Genomic DNA, 12,224 nt, shown 5'->3' on the forward strand with positions numbered 1-12,224 from the left:
ACTTTTGAAAATTTTAGCCCATTCTCTCTCTCTAGACATCCTCACAGTTTCAGGTTTGGGGTCAACCCATCATGGAGATTGTGGCAAGCTGCACAGTGCAGATCCAAACTTAGGACTTGTCTACATGAACATTTAGTTTGCAGCAAGCTGGGATGTAAATCTACCCTGTACTAGCCTGCTGCACCCTTGTGATCTGTATGGTTGGAAACCCATTCCCAAAGACTAGTCATCAGTGGCTCACAGTCAAGCTGGAAAGGTATATCAAGTGGGGTCCTGCAGGGATCAATTCTGGGTCCGGTTTTATTCAATATCTTCATTAATGATTTAGATAATGGCATAAAGAACACACTTATAAAGTTTGCGGACAATACCAAACTGGGACAGGTTACAAGTGCTTTGGAGGACAGGATTAAAATTCAAAATGATCTGGACAAACTGGACAAATGGTCTGAAGTAAATAGGATGAAATTCAATAAGGAAAAATGCAAAGTATTCCACTTAGGAAGGAACAAATCAGCTGCACATATACAAAATAGGAAATAAGAAGGAATACTGCAGAAAGATCTGGGGGTCACAGTGGATATCACAAGCTAAACATGAATCAACAGTGTAACACCGCTGCGCAAAAAAAAAAAAAAAAGCAAAATATCATTCTGGGATGTATTAGCAGGAACTGATTAGGCTTCAAATGGAGTACTGTGTCCAGTTCCGGGCGCCACATTTCAGGAAAGATGTAGATGAATTGGAGAAAGTTCAGAGAAGAGCAACAAACATTATTCCAAGTCTAGAAAACATGGCCTATGGGGGAAGACTGAAAAGATTGGGTTTGTTTAGCCTGGAGAAGAGAAAACTAATGGGGGACAGAATAACTTTCAAGTACATAAAAGATTGTTACAAGGAGGAGGGACAAAAATTGTCCTCCTGAACTTCTTAGGATAGGCCAAGAAGCAATAGGCTTAAATTGCAGCAAGGGCGGTTTACACTGGACATTAGGGAAAACTTCCTAACCATCAGCGTAGTTATGCACTGGAATCAATTGCCTAGGGAGGCTGTGGAATCTCCATCATTGACAATTTAAGAGCAGGTTAGACAAACACCTGTCAGGGATGGTCTAGATCAGTGGTTCTCAAAGCTGGTCTGCCGGTTCTTCAGGGAAAGACCCTGGCGGGCCGGACCGGTTTGTTTACCTGCCGCGTCCGCAGGTTCGGCCGATCACAGCTCCCACTGGCCAATGAGGGCTGCGGGAAGGGAGACCAGCATGTCCCTTGGCCCACGCTGCTTCCCACAGCCCCCAGTGGCCTGGAGCGGTGAACCGCAGCCAGTGGGAGCCACAATTGGCCAAACCTGCAGACGCAGCAGGTAAACAAACTGGTCCGCCGCACCAGGGGCTTTCCCTGAACAAGCAGCGGACCAGCTTTGAGAACCACTGGTCTACATAATACTTAGCTCTGCCATGAGTGCAGGGGACTTGTCTAGATGACCTCCTGAGATCCCTTACAGTCCTATGATTCTATGGATGCTGCTGGTGCACACTAACAGCTAGCGTAGTCTGATCTACCTCATTTTGAAACGGGAGATCAAAGTGCACTAGGGAACTGTTAGTGTGCAGGAGGGAGTGGAGAGAAGCGAGCGGGAAGGGCCTCGGGGGAGGAGAGGAGTGAGCAGTGGGCAGACAGAAGGGCCTTGCGAGAGGGGACAAAGGGCAGCAAATGGGCAGGGGGGCCTCATGGGTGGGCGGCAGGACCTTGGGGTAAGAGGCCGTGTGGGAGTGGGGCTTTGGGGAGGAGCAGGGTAGAGCGCAGGCAGGGCCTATGGGGAGGAAGCTGAGCAGGAGTGAATCGGGAGGTGGGACTACAGTCTGGGCACCAGTGCCTCCCCACCACTTCCAGGGAGCTTCAGGTGCTCATGCCCAGCCTCCCTAAATGCAAGAGTCACGTGCCTATAGTTGCCACTCCATATTTACAGCTTTGTCTTCCCAGAGCATTCATAAGCGACAATTCAGACCACACAAAAAATCATGAGATTTAAGAATAATAATTTTTTTGCTCGTTTTTCCATTTTCCTTGCGGTTTCCGAGCCCTTAGGGTTCACTTGGATCACATTTTCAAGCTTTTGTCCACAGCCACAAGAACTAGAATCTTACTTTTATTTATCAATGAAAGCTAAGTTTCTCATTAAAATCACCTGACTCCAGGATCCAGGGCTTAAGAAAAAGCCATCACAACCATCACAAAGTTTTCAGTGAAATTGCAAGAGTTGGCAACATTGTATTTAGCTGTAGCTGAGAGCCTAAAAAAATTCAAGTAAGGGGAATTCTAATTCTGGGGAGCAGCCACAGTAACTTCGGTGTCTGGGGAAATATTTGTCAGCTAAGCTAAGAAATACTAAACAGTGTATGCGTTTCTAAAATGTCAGTGCATACAGAAAAACCAAAACATGACTGAAATTTTGAGGCCATGCTACATATACAGTATATAATTTATAAAGATGGAAAAAAACACATAACTCCATTCATTTTCTATTACTGGTTGGGTTAAAGATATGCCAACCTTACATGGAAGACTTTGGAAAACATAAAAAGAAAAGGAGTACTTGTGGCACCTTAGAGACTAACAAATTTATTTGAGCATAAGCTTTCGTGAACTGCAGCTCACTTCATTCCATTCAGTAGAAAATACAGTGGGGAGATTTATATACAAAGAGAACACGAAACAATGGATGTTACCATACACACTGTAATGAGAGTGATCACTTAAGATGAGCTATTACCAGCAGGAGAGTGGGGGGTGGAGGGGAGGGAGGATGAAGAAAACCTTTTGTAGTGATAATCAAGGTGGGCCATTTCCAACAGTTGAGAAGAACATCTGAGGAACATTGAGGGTTGGGGGCGGAATATCATGGGGAAATAGTTTTACTTTGTGTAATGACCCATCCACTCCCAGTCTCTATTCAAGCCTAAGTTCATTGTATCCAGTTTGCAAATTAATTCCAATTCAGCAGTCTCTCGTTGGAGTCTGTTTTTGACATTTTTGGTGGAAGAATAGCCACTCTTAGGTCTGTAATCGAGCGACCAGAGAGATTGAAGTGTTCTCCGACTGGTTTATGAATGTTATAATTCTTGACGTCTGATTTGTGTCCATTTATTCTTTTACGTAGAGACTGTCTACTTTGACCAATGTACGTGGCAGAGGGGCATTGCTGGCACATGATGGCATATATCACATTGGTAGATGCGCAGGTGAACGAGCCTCCGATAGTGTGGCTGATGTGATTAGGCCCTACGATGGCGTCTCCTGAATAGATATGTGGACACAGTTGGCAACGGGCTTTGTTGCAAGGATAGGTTCCTGGGTTAGTGGTTCTGTTGTGTGGTGTGTGGTTGCTGGTGAGTATTTGCTTCAGGTTGGGGGGCTGTCTGTAAGCAAGGACTGGCCTGTCTCCCAAGATCTGTGAGAGCGATGGGTCGTCCTTAAGGATAGGTTGTAGATCCTTGATGCGTTGGAGAGGTTTTAGTTGGGGGCTGAAGGTGATGGCTAGTGGCATTCTGTTATTTTCTTTGTTGGGCCTGTCCTGTAGTAGGTGACTTCTGGGTACTCTTCTGGCTCTGTCAATCTGTTTCTTCACTTCAGCAGGTGGGTATTGTAGTTGTAGGAATGCATGATAGAGATCTTGTAGGTGTTTGTCTCTGTCTGAGGAGTTGGAGCAAATGCGGTTGTATCATAGCGCTTGGCTGTAGACAATGGATCATGTGGTGTGATCCGGGGGAAAGCTGGAGGCATGTAGGTAGGAATAGCGGTCTGTAGGTTTCCGGTATAGGGTGGTGTTTATGTGACCATCGCTTATTAGCACCGTAGTGTCCAGGAAGTGGATCTCTTATGCGGACTGGTCCAAGCTGAGGTTGATGGTGGGATGGAAGTTGAAATCATGGTGGAATTCCTCAAGGGCTTCTTTTCCATGGGTCCAGATGATGAAGATGTCATCAATGTAGCGCAAGTAGAGTTGGGGCATTAGGGGACGAGAGCTGAGGAAGCGTTGTTCTAAGTCAGCCATAAAAATGTTGGCATACTGTGGGGCCAGGCAGGTACCCATCGCAGTGCCGCTGATTTGAAGGTATACATTGTCCCCAAATGTGAAATAGTTATGGGTGAGGACAAAGTCACCAAGTTCAGGCACCAGGTTAGCCGTGACATTATCGGGGATACTGTTCCTGACGGTTTGAGGTCCATCTGTGTGGAATGTTGGTGTAGAGGGCTTCTACATCCATAGTGGCCAGGATGGTGTTTTCAGGAAGATCACCGATGGATTGTACTTTCCTCAGGAAGTCAGTGGTGTCTCGAAGAAAGCTGGATGTGCTGGTAGCGTAGGGCCTGAGGAGGGAGTCTACATAGCCAGACAATCCTGCTGTCAAGGATCTACAACCTCTCCTAAAGGACCCATCACTCTCACAGATCTTGGGAGACAGGCCAGTCCTTGCTTACAGACAGCCCCCCAACCTGAAGCAAATACTCACCAGCAACCACACACCACACAACAGAACCACTAACCCAGGAACCTATCCTTGCAACAAAGCCCGTTGCCAACTGTGTCCACATATCTATTCAGGAGACGCCATCATAGGGCCTAATCACATCAGCCACACTATCAGAGGCTCGTTCACCTGCACATCTACCAATGTGATATATGCCATCATGTGCCAGCAATGCTCCTCTGCCATATACATTGGTCAAAGTGGACAGTCTCTATGTAAAAGAATAAATGGACACAAATCAGACATCAAGAATTATAACATTCAAAAACCAGTCGGAGAACACTTCAATCTCTCTGGTCGCTCGATTACAGACCTAAGAGTGGCTATTCTTCAACAAAAAAAAGTCAAAAACAGACTCCAACGAGAGACTGCTGAATTGGAATTAATTTGCAAACTGGATACAATGAACTTAGGCTTGAATAGAGACTGGGAGTGGATGGGTCATTACACAAAGTAAAACTATTTCCCCATGATATTCCGCCCCCAACCCCCATTGTTCCTCAGATGTTCTTGTCAACTGTTGGAAATGACCCACCTTGATCATCACTACAAAAGGTTTTCTTCATCCTCCCTCCCCTCCAGCCCCCACTCTCCTGCTGGTAATAGCTCATCTTAAGTGATCACTCTCGTTACAATGGTAACACCCATTGTTTCATGTTCTCTGTGTATATAAATCTCCCCACTGTATTTTCCACTGAATGTGATGAAGTGAGCTGTAGTTCACGAAAGCTTATGCTCAAATAAATTTGTTCATCTCTAAGATGCCACAAGTACTCCTTTTTGCGAATACAGACTAACACAGCTGCTACTCTGAAACCTTTGGAAAACATGTTATTTAAACTAATTTTTCTACCTGTCGTCCGCATATTCTTTCCTTATTTTTTATGCTACTAGAAAAATTTCAGGAATAAAAGACCGGGGTTCTGTGAAAAGCTCATGTGGAAGGAAAAAATCCAGTTACACGGTGTGAAAGAAATTTCGGTGTCACAGACATGAAATTATAACTTAGGGTGGGGAATAAGCAAGAAGAACAAACGCTTCAAAACAAAGACCCTGTATCATGAATATGTGTCATTTTAGTAAAAACATTTTAGAAAGTAAAAACAATGAGAAAAGAAAAAGTAATAGATAGGTATAAGATATAAGCGCCATTGTTCCCAAATGGAAATTTTAAAGTTCTTCATGCAGTTGTTCCTGACCATACAGAATATTGTTAAGTCTCTGTACTACAGAATAATAATCAAGAACTTACTATGTAAATTATAAAAAGTATCAAAGAAATTTATCTGATATAACGTATTAGATGACACTGGTTGGAGAAATATAGAGAGTTTTCTTATTTATGTTTCCAACAGTGATCATCTTGAAAATGTTGTCTTCTTGCTTAATATAAACAAAAGAATTTACAACACAGTTCAAATCCTATACCAAATGAGAAGCTATATATTAGTGGAACTGAATTTTTACTGTGCTTAAAAAAAAAAAAAAACTCCACAGATATTTACTTTATAGCTCTTTTAAAAAATACATGCAGTAAATGGGTCCTTCTAAAACAAAAAATTCTTTCACCCCTTGGCCTTCAGTCTTCGCACTACTTTATTACTTAGGGTGTGCGGGTTTTTTTCTTTTGGGGAGGTGAGAGTCCTGTTTTGATTTAAAACAGAATAGGACACCTACTTCTGGAAGTGGTTCAGCTTCTGGAGATCATTCCGACACTGATACCTTGCCTGTCCAATATGAATTTTATCTGCCATCTAAAATCTTGGGACTCAATCCTGCAATCTTAACCTTTCTCCAGGCTCTGAAGTGGCGTACCATTTATCAAGAATATCAGACTAGCAGTGTGAATTTTGGAGAGATTCGAAAATTCAGCTTCAAATAGAAATGCTGTTGAATTCTTAACTATGATGGTGATTAACCATCATCCCATAACAAACCATAGGCCACAGTGCCATTTGCCTAGCTGTGTTGATTGAGCCACACAGTTTTTCCATGCCTGGCTCTAGGCTTCCAGTTGTTCACACTCCATATTTACACAGTAAACTTAAGTTCTATGTGTATAATGTGTAACTTATGTATAGACACAAAAAGTATATACATAACACATGACCTCATAAATGAGGGGAAATTAATAATAAAAGTGAAACATGTTACATTTCCCATATCAGAAAGAATTTCTTGTCTCAGGCATAAAAATTACATGGTCAGTTCATCTCAACTGGTGCAGATCAAATGAGCCTCGAGCTGACCAAACCAGATTTCACCAGGACTTCTGTGTTCAAAACCCAGTGCTGTGGTACCAAACAATCACCATAGCTGTTGCAAATGGAAACAGTCAAGATTTTTAATGTGCTACTGAGAATAGGTGTACGCTTTGTACCTGGAGAGCAACATCGTGAGGATAACAGCATTATGAACTTTGCTTTTTGTCTGTAGACTAACTCCTTCTTGCTCTAGATTTGGTGATAGAGATGACTGTGTGTGGAGCTGGCTCTCTCTCTTTCATGATCATTTGTCACTTCATTGTTCAACACGCTGCTGAGATAAGTAAACTGTTTGACAGCTTGGAGTGTGGTACCTTCCAAGTTTATTGATAGGTCATGGTAAGGTTGTTGAGGAGCTGGCTGATATGCAAGCTCAGTTTTCTTTCGGCTGATGGTTAGGCCAAACTGACAAGCCACCACAGCAAAGCTGTTTGTAAGATTTTTTAGTGCTGCTTGAGAGTGCGCCATCAAGCACAATCATCAGCATAGAGCAGTTCCCGGATCAACATCTCTATCACCTTGGTGTTTGCACGCAGACGGGAAAGATTGAAGAGCTTACCAGTGTGGAAGGGTATAAAGATTTCATTTGAAAACCCACAAAAGGGTTTCCTCCAGCATTGCAGCAAAGAATAGACCAAAAAGGCTAAGAGAGAGCACACATCCTTGCTTCACCCCGTTCATGATTGGAAATGCGTCTCCTAGAGTGCCATCAATGCTCACTATTCCAGCCATTTGTTCATGGAATTGCTGAATGATGTTAATAAATTTGTCTGGACAGTCAAATACAGTGAGTAGATCTATATGTAAATATATACTCCATCATCCATCCAACCTTCTCTAACCCAAAAAATAAATAAATAATCCACCACATTTTCAAAAACTAATATGAAGAATGATTTATAGTCCACATAAATTATAACTCTATATAAAGCAAGACGGACACCAGATCCGAGATGTAGACAGAAGCTGAGAAATTCAGAGTTTTAAAAGGAAGGACAAGAAGTTGCTAAGATCATTTGGGTATATCTCATTTAATCAATTCCCTCTCATTGCCAAGACTTTGGGCATTCAGAGAATATCAGGGTTGGAAGGGACCTCAGAAGGTCATCTAGTCCAAACCCCAGCTAAAAGCAGGACCAATCCCCAATTTTTACCCCAGATCCCAAGAGGCCCCCTCAAGGATTGAACTCACAACCCTGGGTTTAGCAGGCCAATGCTCAAACCACTGAGCTATCCCCCACCTCAGTCCCTCCTGTTCTCTACCTCTGACAAACAACAATTTAGCTTTTTGAGGGTTACAATACTTTGATTTAATTCTGGTTGCTGGAGTCTGTGTAGAGATGGCTGGGTGGTTGTTAGTGGCCCGGGACATACAAGAGGCCAGACTGGATGATCTGGTGGTCCCTTCTGGTGTTGAACTCTCTGACATTAAAACTTGATGCACAGCACAATGAAGAGCAAGTAAAGTGATTCCAAGAAGTAGAGAGAGAAGGCCAAAATTATTTGTGAGAAAGATTATCAGAGCAGCAGTTCTTTTGGATGGACTAGAGAGGGTGAGCTTGGCGCCATAAAGACCTGGGTGCAAGGGTATTCCAGTAGTTGAAGCAGCAGGGGATTAAAGTGTGGACAACTGATCTGGGACAAAAGGAAAGGGGTATATTTCATAGTTACGGTATGGAGGAAAAATTTGGTCACAGCCTGGATGTGTGTGGAAAAGAAGGAGGAATTTAAGATTTAGATTTCATGGAGGAGGATGGTGCTATCTATCATAATAGAGATATGAAGTAGGGTTTGGGAAGAAACATTTTAGACTCATTTTTGGCAACGCTGAGCTTGAAAATGACAAAGTAGTTTGAGATGCTGGACAGACAGTAAGGGATATGAGAATGGAGGACAGGAGCTAGGTCCAGAGCAGAGAAAAAGGTTCGAAAATAGTCTGTATAACTCCCTGTGTCAAGCCCCAGAGGTAATTTTTTTCTGCAAGAGCTAGGTAGGCTCAAGAGCAAACCTGTAGAAAAACAAACAAGTTTTTGGTAGGATTTTTAAGGAGGGGGAAAAAGTTGTGCTACAGAAAACTGAGTCCTGATGGTTGCTCCATTTGGAAGACGAGAAGCTCAACCAGGGGCAGGGGGGAGGAAGAGAGAGAGAGGACACCCTAGTCCAGCCCAGGGTCAAAAGTCTGACATATTTCTAAATTATCGGGGAGAACACAAATCCTCTCTACTAAATGCTGGACATGCAGGGGCCTAGAAAATCCCTGCTCTTTTACATTCACAGAACTAATATCCTGCCCATCCATCTGGAATAGTCATTCTGTGCCAAATTAATTATGATTCTTCAAAGTCCATCTCAAGATCCTTCTCTTCCTTCTGACTTATTCCTCCTAACCCTCCATCTAAAACAACAAATCAAACCCTAGTCCCTAAGCCTACCAATTTCCACTACTATATCATTCTCCCTGAAACTTTCTTTCACTCTTCATTTCTCCCTAAGGCCTACGCTATCTACAGCCACTACCTGTGTAATATTGTAGCACAAATATTAGGTACATGTAACTAAGCTAATATGAAGGACTTTTTGGTTACAACTGATGGGAAATTCATATTTCATTTTCTGTATATCCTCAGCACCACTGCACAGAATATGCATCTTTCTCTCTCTCAAGGACCATACTTTACCAAAAAAACAACAAGGAGTCTGGTGGCACCTTAAAAACTAACAGATTTATTTGGGCTTAAGCTTTCGTGGGTAAAACACCCCACTTCTTCAGATCCATGCATCTGAAGAAGTGGTGTTTCAACCATGAAAGCTTATGACCAAATAAATCTGTTAGTCTTTAAGGTGCCACCAGACTCCTTGTTGTTTTTGTGGATACAGACTAACATGGCTACCCCCGATGCTTGACATACTTTACCAAGACCTTCTCAAAGTGGCCCCCTCCCACATTCACAAGAGTTGCCTCTTCAGCAAAGAGCTTTCTCACTTTGTCACACAGAGGATCTTTTCAGAGCACATGTGCACATTCATATTAGTATTTGAGCTAGACATTATTCCCCTGAACTTAAAAAGGGGTTGCAGTTAGAGGGAAATATGGTGCCTTTCCAACCATCTTCCCACCCAGTATCATTGTTTAGTTCTTTTTCTTCTTCAGGTCTTACACCGCTAGATCATGTCTTGTCCTGGTTAAATGCCGTTCCTATTTTCATCTTCTCTAACTTTATCCTTGAATGCTGGTAACAAGACTATGCATTTGGTTAGCTTACAAAGGTCCCAAATCCTGCATGTTCCTTCCTGTAGCCCCATGCTCAATAATAGCATTTCCTCAGTACAGACTACAGGATCGGATGTTCTGAAATATAAAGGCCACATTGATTACTTACTTTAAAAAATTATCTATCCTTTAGTTTCATCCAAACACCAACTATCAAACTAATAACAGAATAAACTCCGAGTTTGATGAGGGTACTAATTAAGATGATAAATATGAGAGCTAAATATTCTATGAATGGAGGATTATAGTTTTAGTCATTATAGGAATTATGCACTGGTAAACCGATTGTTCCATTTGGCTTTCATGCTACATTCATCAGGAAACCCCCGAGTTTAAAAAAAATTTTATCTCAAGTCTCTAAATAGAATGGTCTGTTAGCTGCAGAGAAGCACAATGCAAAGTATGATTACAGGCATTAAGCACAGCCTGTGAAATCAGATCAATTAGTAACAAAATTTGGTTTGTCTATATTTCCTAAAACTTCTTGAACAGAAAAAACTAAGTTAGAACAACACTCAGAGTCTAACTTAAAATCATCATAAGTAAGGAACATTCAGAGCACATCTTCTGGACCAAGAAATTATGTGAATATGAAACATTTCTTTTTATCTTATTGTAGAATATAAGAAAGTTTCTGTACAGTGTTCCACCTGGCATGAAGCTAGTGGTACTAAATCCATTGGGGATAGAAGACAACCTAAAATAGATAGAAACTGGACTGGAGTCATGTAGGGCTAAATCCTGTCTCCCTGCATGAAGCTTGGATAGCCAGGAATGACACAGGCTGGAGAAGAGAAGGAATTCTACTGCAAGCCTCGTATCAAGAGCAGAGCAGCTCTGCACCTTTGGCTGCAGCCTTGCTGCTACAGCAGTCCTACCTCTCTTGCAATCTCCACTCCAAAGGGGCAACAGCCTGGCTGAATCCATCTGCCTACCTAATCTTCTCTAAATTAATGTTTTTTACCTCCTATTACGTCTCCTTGTACTCTTCTTTTTTCAAAGCTACATAATCCTGGACTGTTTAATCTCGTATTTTGTCTTGCACAGCTTCTGTGTCTTCTTTGAGCCATCAAAAACAAGTGAGAAGTCAGTCCAGACCTTGATGCTCTTGCACTATTTCAAGTAAAAGAATCTCTTATCAAAAGATGGATCCCAACAAACGAGTCTTTCTGCTCAACATGGATTAATTTAGGTAGAAAGCTAGAAGCCATTCACTGAACATTGATATCCATAAAAAGAGATCTAACTGTCCTGGCAGATATTATTGTCACAATGAATATTGCTGAAACAGTACTTAAAACTTTGAAATCTTGCATTTGTAAATTAAAGTTGCTGCTTCAACTGGCTTTGAAACAACTCTTCTGAGTGAAAATACCAGGTAATTTCACAATTAAAACTCTCCTACCTTGACTGCTGCAACTTCTTCCTCTTGGGATACCCATATCCTCCTCCTCCAGTCCATGTAAAGTGTTTATCTTCCTCCCCTGTCATCCTCACCATGTCACCCACTCCTTGAATCCCTCCGTTATCTCCCACTTTTTCTCTTCATTCAATTCAGTTTTCTAGCCCTGCCCTTTAAGGCCCTTCACAATTCTGTCCCTTCCAATGACCTGCTCTTCTGTCTTACTGAGTCATCCTTCTGCTTTGCAGTGACGCCACAATCAACCTACTATTTGTGTGGTTTCTCCCATAAATGTCTCCACATTTTCTTTCAGGTTTCCCTGACACATGAAGTGCACTCTGTGAACTGGTTTGTAAAACCACTACTCTCTCCTCTCCTTTGAATCCCTCCTCAAGACTTACTCCAAAACAGTACATGGCTGGTAGAGCGCTAGGGGAGATTTAAGAGGTTTTTTTATTAGATAAATATCAACAATGATTAAGAACAATTGTAACATCCTGCTTTAAACTTGACTACAAACATTTCAGGTCAGGAATTACCTGTTCAATCGTACAGCACATAACGCAAAGGGGCCCAAGATTGATTAAAGCCTTTGGGTGTAATTGCAATACAAATAATAAATAATGACAAATTAGAATAATTTCCCATGTCAAAAGAGCAAACATCATTATCGCCCCATTTTAAAATGATTTATGAATTTTCTAATACAGTATAAAACTTCCAGTGACTGGTATAAAATAAATTTCTCCTGCTTTCTCA

General features: G+C 41.9%; 1 protein-coding gene and 1 long non-coding RNA gene across 4 annotated transcripts in view; both read right to left on the reverse strand.

The window, feature by feature from the left end:
* Positions 1-12,224, reverse strand: part of SMYD3 (SET and MYND domain containing 3) — a 675,358-nt gene that overhangs the window by 649,355 nt on the left and 13,779 nt on the right. The window lies entirely within an intron of this gene.
* LOC122459645 lies at positions 2,076-5,458 on the reverse strand. Its single transcript, XR_006280465.1, has 2 exons — positions 5,346-5,458; positions 2,076-2,562 (listed from the first exon to the last, which is right to left on the reverse strand). It is a non-coding gene; the product is annotated as an uncharacterized LOC122459645 (long non-coding RNA).

Source organism: Dermochelys coriacea, chromosome 3 (genome assembly GCF_009764565.3).
Source record: "Dermochelys coriacea isolate rDerCor1 chromosome 3, rDerCor1.pri.v4, whole genome shotgun sequence".
NCBI lineage: Eukaryota > Metazoa > Chordata > Testudines > Dermochelyidae > Dermochelys > Dermochelys coriacea.